Source organism: Anas acuta, chromosome 3, assembly GCF_963932015.1.
Source record: "Anas acuta chromosome 3, bAnaAcu1.1, whole genome shotgun sequence".
NCBI classification, from domain to species: domain Eukaryota; kingdom Metazoa; phylum Chordata; class Aves; order Anseriformes; family Anatidae; genus Anas; species Anas acuta.
In genome coordinates, this window is record NC_088981.1 from 47,084,644 (window position 1) to 47,099,477 (window position 14,834).

At 33.1% G+C, this 14,834-nt stretch overlaps 1 protein-coding gene and 1 long non-coding RNA gene across 3 annotated transcripts in view; one reads left to right on the top strand and one right to left on the bottom strand.

Annotated features, from left to right (window-relative positions):
- The window catches only part of PACRG (parkin coregulated), a 217,604-nt gene that overhangs the window by 144,044 nt on the left and 58,726 nt on the right, over positions 1–14,834 (bottom strand). The window lies entirely within an intron of this gene.
- Positions 1,506–5,223, top strand: LOC137854027 (uncharacterized). Its single transcript, XR_011094921.1, has 3 exons — positions 1,506–4,025; positions 4,165–4,224; positions 4,881–5,223. It is a non-coding gene; the product is annotated as an uncharacterized lncRNA (long non-coding RNA).

Genomic DNA, 14,834 nt, shown 5'->3' on the forward strand with positions numbered 1-14,834 from the left:
CACTTCACTAGAATATAAAGATATAAAAGATGTTTATATATAGGGCTCTACAGCAGAAATAGAAGGTTCAAGTATTTCACCCGCAGTGTCTTAAGTCAGCAATGGTTAATTGTTCTATTTAATATAACACTTTTTCACCCTCATAAAAATAAGCCTAACACATTCTTGAAAAAAGCATCGAAAGTTCACAGTTTAGTGAAGCTAATAAATGTGAAATACAAATTCACTTGAGCAATTTTAACAACCGATACTCACTTGGAGCTCTTTACTTACTGTAATTTTAAATAAAAGTTGCTTGTGTGTTATATTTTCATAGGAAATTTGAAAATATAAATAAACAGACAATAAATGCACAACATTACTTTCCAGTTTGTTGAAAAGCCTATACATTTCATTTTCTGTTTATAACAGTATCAAGGACTAGGAAGAGAATTTCTTTAATCAGATAGCTGAGAAATGCCAACCTCGGTTTCTTGAAATAATGCTAGGAGCTTGCCTACTAGTCAACTACTAGATGAAACATCACATAATTTTATAGATTGATTTTCATTACTTTTAGAAATCTTCCTAAAGGGGGGTGGGGACATAGAAATTTCTATCGTTTCTGAGGAAACAACTGTTATCAGTGCTGTGCTATGCTTTCTGGGTGACTACTGGTGAAATCTATGGCCACATCATCCTGAAGAAATTGCAGCATGGAAGAGATGCAAATTAAATCCTGTTACATGTTGTTGTGCCACACTAGCTCAGGAAATAGTTCCATAGCAACCATTTCCCCATCAACCCTTACAGTCCATGCTGAAGAATCTTTCCAGATTATAAAAAAAAAAACACCAAACGGTACTGTTTTAATTAGAATAGCAAATACTTTTCAACTAACAATGTTCAGCAAGCCATCACGTAAAGGCACTTAGTAATGTAGAAGGTTATGTCCTCTCAGTCTTCTCCATTATCTGAGAAAAAAATCCACAGAAATCAGGAAAACAAATAGGACAGATTTTAAGTTTTGTGGTAGTAGCTGCTGTAGTTGCCCTCCTGTTTCAACCCTTTTGGTACAACTCAGTATGTTGCCTGATGCTGCAAACCCTCCATAAGGCTGCATTCTAAAGGCATCATTAGAAACCTAACAAGATTGCAAGATCACCTCCTGCCCTTTAGTAAACAGCCATGCTGACTAATCCACTTACCTTAATATGCAAAACACTTAATAATAGACATGGACCACTCAAAGAAGGGTTGCTACTTTCTTTAGGTTCAGTACTGTTAGCTGAAGCAAACAAAAGAGTTTCTGATGCTTCCACAGCATGCTTCTTCACTAACTTTTTATAAAGGAAAAAGGTGAAAGAAATCCTTCTCTATTCAAAGAGATTTATTTCACTCTTTACTATTTAATTTAGGTTTTAGGACTTCATCCTCTGTATTTGACTGGTACCTTGGGTAATTACTAAGAAAAAAAAAATATTAAAGCAAACATTCCAAAGAAACTGGAAATGTAATAAGTGGAAGAGCATCTTTTAGTTCAATACGGAAAATGTAAGTGACTCAATTGCAGCAACTTCATTCTTTTTTTAACTTGTTGTATATACTAACTTTTATGAAACCGAATTCAATCATTTTATTATAACCTTTTCAATATACACTTATCACGACAATCTTTCACCAAATATTTTAACACTTTCCTGCAATGAAACTCTTCAAAACATTAAAAATAACATTCACCTCTTCCATGCAATCTAAACAAAAGGTTTGTAGGGTGGGATTTGAATATTCATTTCAAATAAGATTACAGTAAAAAGCGTATCTTAAAGTTATTTCTCTTTCTGTGAAGAATCACACAGAATCACAGAATTGTAGGGGTGGGAAGGGACTTCAGGAGATCAGGTCCAACCCCCCTGCCAAAGCAGGTTCCTTAGAGAAGGTTGCCCAGGTAGGTGTCCAAATGGGCCTTGAATATCTCCAGAGAAAGAGACTCCACGACCTCCCTGGGCAGCCTGTTCCAGTGCTCCATCACCCGCACCATGAAGAAGTTCTGCATGTTGGTGTGGGGCTTCCTGTGCTCCATTTTTTGGCCATTGTCCCTTGTCCTGTCCCCACAAACCACCGGAAACAGGTTGGCCAAATCCCTCAGCCTCCCACACTTGAGATATTTGTAAACATTGATAAGATGTTTACATCTTAGTCTCTCAGTCTTCTCTTCTCAAGGCTGAACAGTCCCAGGTCTATCTGTTTTTCCTCCTGGGGAAGATGCTCCAGGTCCCATATTAGTCAATAATAATAAGTTAATAATAAGTTAATAATAAGAAGTATTCTTCCTATGCTCCACCCTTAACTTAGCTCAGAACAGTGAAACAGTTGTGAGTATCATTTCACATCGTCTTCTCCGTAAATATTGAGATTTTGCTGCAGTGGATGTCATCTTGTTAAGAAACAGTTTACACTGTCTCCATATATTTTTCTGTGACATGTAGGATAGATTCTCTTCTACTGTACTGCTGTTTTTCCCATCACTGTGTCGGTACTAAAAAATTATTAAATTTAATGTATCAGCTGCTATTTAAAGGCTTTCTGTAAAGTTTACTAACAAAGACTAATTTAACATGAAATTTAGATAATTTTGTTATCCTGTCATATTTTTTATAGAAGTACAGCCAAATGAGAGCATTCAGGCTTCTCTGGAAACCAGAAGAGATGATATTCTGAACTACCTTAAAGTATGTGTATTTTTATATAAGTATATATATATATTTACATAAATACATACTTAAATATATATAATTACATAAATATAAGTATGTACGTGTATGCTTAATTATTTGTGTCTCGACACTTGCAACTATTCCAGTTTTACTGTTATTCTCTCAGACCAGAGGATTCCATGGGATTCTCTTAACCACCTAAACCTTTGGGTATCCCTTTGGTTGCACAAACACAATGCTGCAGTTCACTTTGTACTCTGAGATCCATGAGATTTTGTATCCATTTTATTTTTTGTTGTACATTATTCCTAGACTTCAAGTTGCTCATTTTCCATGGGGTTTCTATACTGGTTGAGCTTAACTTGATGTCACACACAACTAAAGTTGTATATAAAGCAGAATTTAAGATTTTAAGAATTCAAGATTTTAAGTTGGCCATCTCCAGCATAGTTGAAGATTGAAGTCACATACCTAGAATACTTCATTTTCATAATAAAATGTATCAAATTGAGAATAATACAGTCATCAACACATGGGTTCTTGAGTCTATTCAAGTAAAAAGCAAAATATTCATACTGGTATCATGGGAGTAAGATTAGACTTCAAATTGTTACAAGGCGTGGGCAGTAGCTGCTTACCAAAAGTGTTTTTTTTTTTTTTTTCAATATATGTTGATGCATAGGGTTTCACAACTCTATGGAAAATTCAAGATATATCATCTATTCTTTCTATATGAGATGGAAACATTTTATTTTGCTTTTTTGACTTTTTTCTTAAACAAGATATAAGTTGTTGGTTTTGTGTGTGTGTGTGTGTGTGTATTGTTAAGTAAGGTAACCCTTTATTCATCAATGTGAAAATATTTTTTCTCTTCAAAATCTATCTAGAAAATTCAGTGTGCTACAGTTTTGTTAAAAATGTGTGGAATATGACATTACAGTAGGAAGTGGTTTAAACCTTAATTCTGGAATACAGTATGTGTCTACAATGGGCACTGTATATTTTTTTTTAGGATAAAGATAGGATAAATATGGGAAGAATATTTAGACAAATGTTGTAGTAAAACATCGCATTACTGGATAGTTCTAAAGTTGCAGCACTGAGCACTTATGAAAAGCAACTGTTACAGCTGCTGCACAATCTGAAACGTAATCTTTGGATTTTACAACCATGTGATGAAGTTTTTAATTATAGAATCAAGCTTCATCCCCCCAACAGGATTGATTTATGTATTCTTTAGAAGGATCCTACATAGAGAAGAAACATGGGAAAAGTTTATTATTGGTTTATCTATGTAACCTTTAATTCTTTGGCTAAAGAAACGGGAAGGTGTGTTCTAAGTAAGAAAGAAAAATTTCCAGAAAAATTGGAATTGGTGCAATTGAACAATGCCCACAGGGCCCAGGATACCCCCATTACTTTAGAATTTTCCTACGTTGTTCCTGACTATCCACTCCTTGTTTTCCAGGTACTGTATTTTGGAGTCCTCGATCTGATTTGCAAAACTGCCAGGTAGAAAAATAAGCAAGTAAGCAGATTTTTGCTTGTTTGTTTGTTTGTTTTAAGGAGAACATTGTTTCATGTGTGGTTGGAAAGTACCTTTTGCAAGTTTTAAACAGAAACATTTGTTTAATTTGACTGAAATAACATGCTTTGATTCTAACAATTTTAAAATATTTCATTCAAATTTTCGAATAATAATTTCTAAACTCCTTCAGTTACAGCCTTCATTAAAATTGTATAAGTCAGCAGGAGCTGCATTTCAAATAGAGAAAATAAACAAGATTAAGTAATCTGAACAGTCAGGACTCAGAATAAAATTACTAGCTTTGAATTAATCATTACATTATTAAATTATTAAAATTATTACCAGGGTTAAGTTAGAGTTAGAAATTTAATACACAGACTCCTTCTGCCACCTTTTCTGCAAGACATGCTTAACACTGTAAACTGTGTGAAATAAACTGAAAAAATTATGAAGTGATCTGATATTATACTGACTGCACTGTAATAAACCACAGGAAAAAAAAGTATAATTCAACATATAATTCAAGCAATGTTTCTAGGAACCACTGTTTGATATTTTAGCTTTTTAAGTTTTAACTATGTGTAGAATGAATTTAACATATCTTCTCTACCTTCTGTTTCTTTCTACTCTACTGCCGTGGCTCACTGCCCTTTCAGTTGCAACACTGCAAGAATCTGTGAGGCTGCACTACATCCCATGTTACTGTTGATCCAAATTACATGTTAACCTGATCCAAAATAAAACAAACAGAGAAGCAAGCAAACAAAACCAACCAGCCAACCAAAACTACAAACATATTTTTTAACTAGTCTTAAAATCTATCATTTCAGTGATCTGATTAATAGAGTGAAACCTTAGCGCAACCAAGGGAGCACTAAACTATGGCACAGGACATGAACAAACAGATGGAACTTTTAAATCTGGTTCTGATGCAACTGCAAGTGTTCATGTAGCTCTATTTCAAGCAAACTATCCATCCTGCATATTAGATGACTTGAGGCCCTGTGGGGAAAATGTATGATTCTGTAATTAAATAGAATAATAATGAATCAAAATATAATTTTTGTAGTATGTGATTAAAAATAAAAAATAAAATAAAATTACATTAAATTAAAAAAAAAAAAAGATTAAAAAAAAGTAAAATGTTAAGACTTACGTTGTAGCACATCAACACTAAAAACTTATTTGCAGGGTGGAAATAAAACCTAAAACTGGGACTGTTTCTACATTGATAGTATGGTTTTTAGTTATCATCTTTGGGCATGGAGTAACAGAACAGTATCTGTACACAGGAATTACCCCAGAAATCTGGTCACATCCAAAGAACAGAGAGACTCAAAAATCATGAGTAATCCTGACCATTATAACTCCCCCCTCCCATTTCTAGGCAAGTATCTCTATTTGAAAAGTCTGTTTAAAAACAAACAAACAAAACCAACCAACCACCATCACCACCACCACCACCACCAATAATAAAAAATGCCACCAACAAAAACTTATCCTTGAGAATAACAGTACAGATGAGGAAAAAGGGCTGAAATGTCCAGGTATTATTCTAAAAGGGCAGTTGGATTTGTCACTTATTTTAGTCTAGCCTCAGTAAGGGAACAAACTGCAGCCAGAGGAGTGCAACAGACCCAAGAACCTCCAAGAATGTTTGGATCCTATGTGTTACATGTTGGCTGCTTGTCTCAGCACCACATCTGTCAGACATTTCTATATTCAGTTAGTTTCTACAGTTCATGCTTGAAAACTCATCTTTACATCAATCACTCTAATTTACCAAAATGAACCAAATATTAATATGAAGAAAGAAAACAGATACTCATAGACATTAGAACAGCAAGATTAATATCTCAGTAAATGAACTATTATGACCAACTGATTATGCACAGTCTATAGCAGCCTATACTTAAGCTGTTTATAAAGTTCATACAACCTGTAAACGCTTCTTAAATTTGGAATCACATATGCAACAAGATCTGTTTCACTGTTCAATTGTGCTAATAGTTATGACCTAATGTTAAGACATTGTATGGATGGATAAATATCTAACTAGGCATAAAAATAAAATAATATCTTATATATTGTCTCTAGGTGCTGGTATTCAACAGCTTTATAAGAGAATTGTGGGATTTTTTCCTCATTTTTTCATAAACTGAAAAGGGAAAACAAACCTATCTGAATCACATTTAGACACTAATACTACATGATAGGTATGGTTCAAATTCTACTTTCATTTAAATCACATAAAATCTAGAGGCCCAAAGCACTTTGTACAATGTTAATGGACTAATCATACCAATTTCAAATGTTTCTGGCTTTTCTGACTAAGAAGGTATATTCCCCTGTAACACACATCAATCTCAAAGAAGAGATCTTCAAGTCTTCTTCAGGAGGAATCAGACTGATACAAGTTTAGAAAGCTGCATGCATTGACTGTAAGATCTAAAGCTGAAGGTGTGTTTACATTTAGCATTTACTTATGGTAAACTGAACACAAAACATAAATCTCAAACATAATAAAAATGCAATTGCAAGTTTACCTGATACAGCTAGAAAATGACAACAATTATGTACAAAAGAAGTGTCTTATGTATGTATCAATCCAGCATGTGGAAGAAATGTGGTCTTAAATTAAACGAATGTCAAGAATAAAATGGAACAAATCAAGTTCATTAACAGCATTTAAAGTTGTGCCATTTTTTGTGTCTTGCTTTCTTTACCTGCAAAACATCTAGGGTTTCAGTAGCACTGGGAAGTTTTAGTCATTAAACAGTAATATGTTTTGACATTTACAAAATAAAAGTAATGCAGAAATACAAAATAATAGGGTCATCCAACTAATGATACTAATTTCAGAGAATCACTGAACAATTTACTTGGGAAGAGTCCTGTTAAGATCATCTTATTTAACTCCCTGCCAAAAAATTGCTATCTTTTTCTCATACCCACTTGGAACTTTCATTATTGCAAACAGTGACTGTTGCCTCCCACACTTTTGTTGTGCACCACTGAGAAGTTCGTGGCTTTGTCTCCTCTATAACATGCCTTTTGTCAGTAGAAGTCTGCAATTAGATCTCCCTTAGACTTCTCTTGCCCAGGCTAGCTAGCCCCACTCAATTCCTTCACTTTCTCTTTATATGTCATGTGCTACAGCCTCTTGATCATCTTGGTGGCTGGACTCTCTTCAGTTTCTTCATATCTTCTTCTAAGTCATCTATTTTCTGGGCCCAAAACTGGACACAGAATTCCGGATGCAGCCTTAATTACAAACAGAAAGTAAAAGAAATAACACTGTACTTCAGCTCCCTAACTTTATATTGCTAATGTCACTGAGTATGTGGATAGCCTTCATTGCTGCCATGAATAGTCCAGCTGAGTCATGCTGACCTTGCTGTCCACCAGGACCCACAGGTTCTTTTCTGTAGTGTTGCTACGAACCAGTCAGTCTTTCTTCAACAGCCCATTTCACTTCAAAAACAAGAAATCTGTCTAACTTTCGACTTCAAAAATGAATCACTCTTGGTATCAATAAATATAAATTAAAGTCAGATATACATGTGTGTAAAAAAAAAAATAAATAGACTAATACCTAATACCTAAATGTATACAACAAAACAATAAGAAGTACTATAAAATGCTGAGTATGACATATGACAAAAAAAATGTGGAAAATCAAAATGATTCAGGATCTAAAGCAACAGAATAGAGAGGCAAGGACTTAGATGAGAAAGTAAATACCATCCTTGTTACAGTATTGAATATCAAACATGAAGGCAAGATACAAACACAGACTCTTGTAGGAATGAGATAGGTACTAACATCTGTAAATTATATGTCAAAAGATAAAGGGGGAGGGGGAAGTTATAATTCTGAAATAAACAAACTCACATACTAAAGCAGATGGTAGCAGTTTGAAAGCAGCGCAGAGTGGTTAATGTGCTAGAAACCATTCGTACTATGATTAATAGCAACAACTGGACAAAAGATGTGATAAAAAGGAAATGCAATGACTTTCCTCATATAGTTTAGAAACTATAGAATGATAGTCACCCCCACTTGGTAAAAATGTTGGAATGTACAAAATTAATAAGTACTTAGATTAACATTTTATATACAGTGGTAATACTTTTCGCTTAAGGAAGACTGAAGTTCAATAAAGTTGTAGGCAACTGAGAAACACTTGATATAGGCTGTACTTTAGTTAGGACGTCTTTCCTTGCAAAGTCATTAAAATGGTTTTATCATGGTTCTTCATAGAAAAAATAGCATGCATTGGAGTACAATTTAAACATTATACATGAGCTTCTTTCTCTTAGCATATTATAAATAAATAGGAGTAAAATGACAAATTTTCAGTACACATAGTAGAAAGCATTTGGCTCGCTAAATCAATGAAATCTTCTTTAGAAAGATTGATTTAAATGCGAATTTGTGAACACATATGTAACCTGACTTTTAAAAAATTTTACCAAGTATTTCAAAGTACTTCAAATACCAAGTATTTCAAAATACTGACCAAACAATGAGATTCAACCACTATGTTTTGCTGAATAGTTGTAAAGAACCCAAAATAGCTCCATGATAGGTCTTGGTAGTTCTACTGGTTTAGTGCAACTTGATTTTTATGGTAGGACAAGGAATACCCAAATCAAATCTCTTTAATATATATATATATATATAATTTTTTTTTTATTTATTTTTTTTCTAGTAAATCAGATCAGACACAACTGCTTTTTAAAACTCTCAGAAAACAAAAGGTACTAGGTTTCATCTAGATAGTATTTTAGAGGCTTAACATGTTATGCCACCACATCAGTGACGACATTTCCTTGTTGATAGAAAAATTAGAACAACTTTTCTAATGTGCTTATATCTTTCCATGCAGAAAGAGTAGTTTTGATTTCCTTACAGAAGTAACAGTGGTATAAAAGGTTGCTTTGTGATGAAATATACATAGGTATAGAATTAATTATTAAAGCAGAGAAAACAGAGTTTACTCTTAGGGGGAGTAAACTAGGACTTACGGAATTTTTACATTACTTTCTCAGGTTTATCAGTAAACCTGTTTGATAAAATAACAGATTAAGAGGAACAGTGCAGTTTTAGCAGTACCAACATTGGATACCTTGCCTTTGGATTTTAATCAAATAACCCAATACCAACCAACAACAGGAAGCATAGATATCTGGTGCATATCTAAAGATTAAACCACTTTTGCAGGGATTATTTTAATCTGGTAGGCACTGTATTAGGTGATTATCATCACATTATAACATTTCTGAAAACTAAGTGAATGATCTAGGATCTTATAGTAAACTGTTATATGGGAAAAAAGATACAGGCCTGAAGTTCCTGCTGTCACTGATCGTTATTACTTCTTACCTAATGGCTACTAGCTGTGTCTAACTAAGGCATCATCTGAGCATTCCAAAAAAACTTCATGTGAAGTCAGTCGGATAGTTTAAATCACCTCTGAGGTGGTAAATCTATAAAAGTTTGTCTTTCTATGCCCTTGAGAGCAAATAGATTTATTGTCATAATTATCTGCAAGTCTTTACACAAGAAAGCATACATATTACCTTGTTGTCTGTAATCAGAAATGTCTGCAAACAAGAGATCTCTGACAGACTGATGGAAAGAGTTCTTTATTAAAAAGCCGTGTGAACAGGAAGTTATATTCACTTCATCTTTTCACATAGTTGGTATATATACTATGAGGACTCCTATTGTAGCTGGACTGATAGAATTTTATGGCCTTTGATTAGCTCACAGAAATAAATATGTGAAAATTATTACAGCTGATGATAAACATTTTGCAAATATTTTTATGCATTCCTGGTATCATTTATAAATGAAGGATTTGACTAAGTTCAGTCTTAAATATGAATAAAAATCTATGCATACATTCAATAAGGATCAATGTTTTTCCTTATCAGATAGTTTTTAATCTAAGAAACTATATAATATTTTATCATTTTGGGTGGGGGTTATGAGGACTATGGCTATACGCTGTTTATATTTTTTCAGGAAAGAATACAGCAATTTCAGTAATGCTACTGAATGGTTTTAGATGGCTATTTTTCTCATCTTTGCAGATGAGCCTCAAAACACAGAAGGAAAGAAAAATAATACAGCAGAAACAAGCAATAAAATATATGTTTAATTTTACATTAAAAAAAAAAGGAAAGAGATGTAGCTTTTCTTGTCTTTAGCTTAAACTAGAAATTTCCAGCTGAATTGCAAAATTGCAAACTACTATTTGAACTCAGAGTGAATCAACCACTCAGAACTGTATATTGTCAAGAATTTTACACAGGCAAGTGTACTCTAACTGTGAAAGGAGTAAAATATTCATAATATCTGTGACAGGCCCAAATTCAAACACTTATGTATACTATGACATTTTGTAACCAAATGATATCTGTTCATGTTTCCACACAAACTGCTGCATGAGAACAGAAGGTTAGACTTCAGCACAAACATAAAAGAACTGCCATTTTTGTTGTTTTCACCTGGTTAACATGTTTTGTTTGTTTGTTTCTGAAAGCACATATACTGATCTGTGAATATATTAAGAAAAAAAAACAAAAAACAAAAAACAAAAAACCATACTATCAGATAATAATGCACATTGTCTTTCACAGCAATAACACACACCATAAGTCTAACCTCTGACCCAGTCACAGGTTTTATCCCAGGGCCCCCAGTCAATCAACCTAGGAATAAGAGCCACAAGTCTCCAGTGCTGTTATGAAATGGAAAGGCAAAACAGGTCTCTCACATGTGAACAGGAATTTTTAAGGGTCTGAAAAGACAACATAAGAAGCACAGAGTGGGACATCATTTACACACACAGGTATTTATGATTTGTTAAGCACATGATCACCATCTTCGGACCCTCAATGCAGTTTCTTTGGATATGAATAGAACACACCAACATAGGTTAGTAACTCATAATCCTTTGAAAGCGATGGACATTGCACAGCCTCGGAATCAAAACACATTTTTTCCTGATTTTGGACTTCAATATTACTTTAGAAAAGAAAGAAATAATAGAAACAATAGGGAAATCCACAAAGAATTAATGCCTGAATTGGTAAAATGGAAACTACATTTTGGTGATTGAAAATGACTTTGACCTCTTCAAGCCAATTGCTATTACTATTTAATATAGACAAGAAATCTGAAATTCCACTAAGAGCTTTGAAAGTTATTCACATGCTTTCAAAAACAAGTTTTTAGAAAAAAAAAATATGAAATGTAATAAGTTGTCAGCAAGAAGTTAAAAATGACAATAACAGCTGTAAATGTTTGTCATTTGACAGCTGGAACAACACTAGAAGGGGTCAACCAAAAGAATCTCTATCTCAACCATCATTCGTGCAACTTGGCTACACACTTGCTGTTTTAGTTAGGTGGCAGCTTAGACATCATAGATGTCTAAATCAACTTTTTTGTACAGTAAATGTTCCTCTTGTTTGCATTTTTCATGCTTTAATTTAAGTTTTTATTTAGTCAAGGACATTAAGAGATAAAAATGAATGCTCTGTTTAATTGGGAGGGTTGAAAGGTACAAAAAACAATTAAAAATATAAGTCTATCTAGATGCCAATGAAACACAAAAAAGACAACCCCCACGTTTTTGCTTGATTGTGTTATTTTTTAGACCAGAACAGCACTTCAGTGCACTTAGTCTTCATTATGAGATTCACTATATTACAATACAACCCATGTTCCTAGAGAGATATATATTTAGACTGAAGTTTAAATTAAGCTGGAAGCAACACTTTTTTTTTTTTTTTTCCTTCATTCTAGCCTGAGGAAATTTTCATCTAAATATTCATATCTTTAAAATCATTACTCGTGATCTTCTGAGGTAGTATTTACCCATCTTTTTGCAATAACTTTCTAAATAAGGCATGCATTTGCCTGCACATATGAACATAATATTAATTTTAAAACATGGAAAATCAGTTCCAATGCCTGAAACTTAAATTAATTATTTGGAAGTATAATATGCCAGTTAGTTTTATTTGCGTTTTATCTCTGATATTATAAACATAGACTTCTAGTATGTTCTGCAGCACTTAAACTGGTTCATTATACAGAGACAACTTTGCTGATATTCCTTTAAAACCAAAGATATATATTTTTGGTCTGATATTGAAGGAAGTCACAGGAAAGAAAACTAGCAACCCACAAATTCTGTCACTTAGTACTGCAGTATTTATAATTCCCTAAAATTGCCTGTTTCCTGAGCATTAATGTGTGAAAGCTGAAAGCCAAGGGGAACGATCTCATTTAAATATTTAAGATAATTTATTTTGGCCCCAATAACCTACCACATGCTACAACTACTGTCACACAGACGTACTGCTATTTAATCCTATACTACTATACACTCAAGTCTTCAAAGTTAAAAACCATATTTTTGAAAAAAAATAATCACAAATTAACTACCTCAATGGAATTTTTATCAGACACATTTAAACGGGTTTCATTTTTAAAGGTCTTGGCAATTAAAGTCTTAGGGATACAGGAACATTTATTTGAAGTTAGCACTTATTAAGAAAGTTCCATAATTAAGACTGAGAACTAACAAATATCTGTTCATATTTTAGATTTTAGCACATCATCTCAATAACATCACTGCTAAACAGTATAAGCAAAAGTATTGTTTCAGTGTAGTTTGATCATGAGGTATTAAGTACATGTTTAAATTCAGCAAGAATAGAGCTTTTTCAGGCCATATTGGATAGTTATTTTATTGAATGGAGTTGTCAACACATTTCAAAGGAAGAGAAATTAAAAAAAAAAAATTTAGAGCTTGCTGTTCTAAGAAGTTCTCAAGAATCTTAATCTGAGTGATTTCTATTCGAGGACACATTTACACCATAATTAAACTAGTAAAATGTGCACCTTATTTGTGTAAAAAGCTTAAACCAGTTCCTGCTGAGTTGTCCTCATGAATAACTTCATATAAAAGACAAACTCTTCACAGATAGGCAAGAGCAAATACAGATAAAAGGACAAAGAGGGAAGAAAGGAAAAGGACAATAAAACTTGGAATTAAGCAAACAAATATTATTAATTGGTAGAATACCAATGTGAGGAATGAGAGCAGCATTGAGCCAAGATCAGACTTATTCAGAACAGTAGATGCGAATTCTATGTGAAGGGTTCACAGAGATTAGTGAAGAGAATATGACACTAAAATGATAATAAATTAATTAATGCATTGGAAGCAGTATAGGACAATGAAAATGACTGAGGGAGGTAAAGTTTTTACATGCACTATTTAATATAGTGGACACCAAAAGTAGAACAATTGAAGAGTAATAAAACATAATAGTGTTTATCACAAAACTGATGAGAACAGACGTCCGCTATAATACATTTCTGAAGTAGAGTCATTCGTTAAATATGTTTTTAGAATATATGTCTTCAGTGATAGCAAACTTTTTTTCTATTAATTTGTATGTTTTCTATTAATTTGAAGTTTTCTTAAACATGTCACTTTCTACTTTACACAGTATACCATTTTATAAAGACATTTTATAACTACATATTTAAAACCTTTTCAGCGCTATGAAATATTTACAATTTGTATTTAGTTGTAGAAGCTTATTAGCTCTATATTTTCATCATTTTTAGTCAAAAGCATATGCTTTTATTATTTTTTTTTTTTTAAGGGATGCTACAGATATCTCAGGTCTCTGTGTTTTTATACTAGGTCTCTATACTAGGTCTCTGTGTTTTTCAAGGCAAAATCTGCCCTTCAGTTTTGACACTAAAAGGCTCTATGCACTGTTTCTACGTTACTTTTTTATATTAAATAGATGCTTAAATATATGCCAATTTTTAACTGAAATAAACAAACAAAAAAAAACAGACTTGATAAAGACTGTCAATTGTTGATGCTTCTGAGCCTCCAAGTACTGTGACTCTTCAGTCACAGTATTTCATGACCATAAATGAAAACATCAAACACACATTGATTTTTATGTTGTCAATTCAATTGGTTTTGTCACTTGCCAGAGAATTCTGTAATATTTGGGTAAAAGGAAGAAGGCTGACAACTAATGGACAGAGAACAGACTATCCATTAATAGGGATAAGGGATCAGAATTCACCTTCAGAGTAGATACAGAAAATTCATCAAAGTTGTGTGTGTAGTACTGCACAGAACTTTCTGACAAAAAAAAAAAAAAAAAAACACACAAAAAAACATAAGTACTTTTAATGACAGATGTTTCTGTTTACATTTTTAAATGGAACAAGTCTTGGCACTTCTGGATGGCAACCTTTGTAGCTAGAAAAAATTATTCTGTCTGAAACGCACTATAACAAGATATCTTGGCTATAATACCTACATACCTTCTAAAAATTTTTAATCGTTAGGAATAGAGGGGTAGCTGTTTAACTCATGGAGGAGGAGTAATTTGTTTTTGTCCTACATGTCAATCTACCAATTTCTGAAGCTTACAACATCACTTGTGTCCTCCTGGGTCCATAATAATGTGAATTGTCTTTATCCAAGTGCCTAGCAAATCATTGTCACATAGCAGCATTCGACCTTTCTTTTCAATCTATGCACTTTTCAG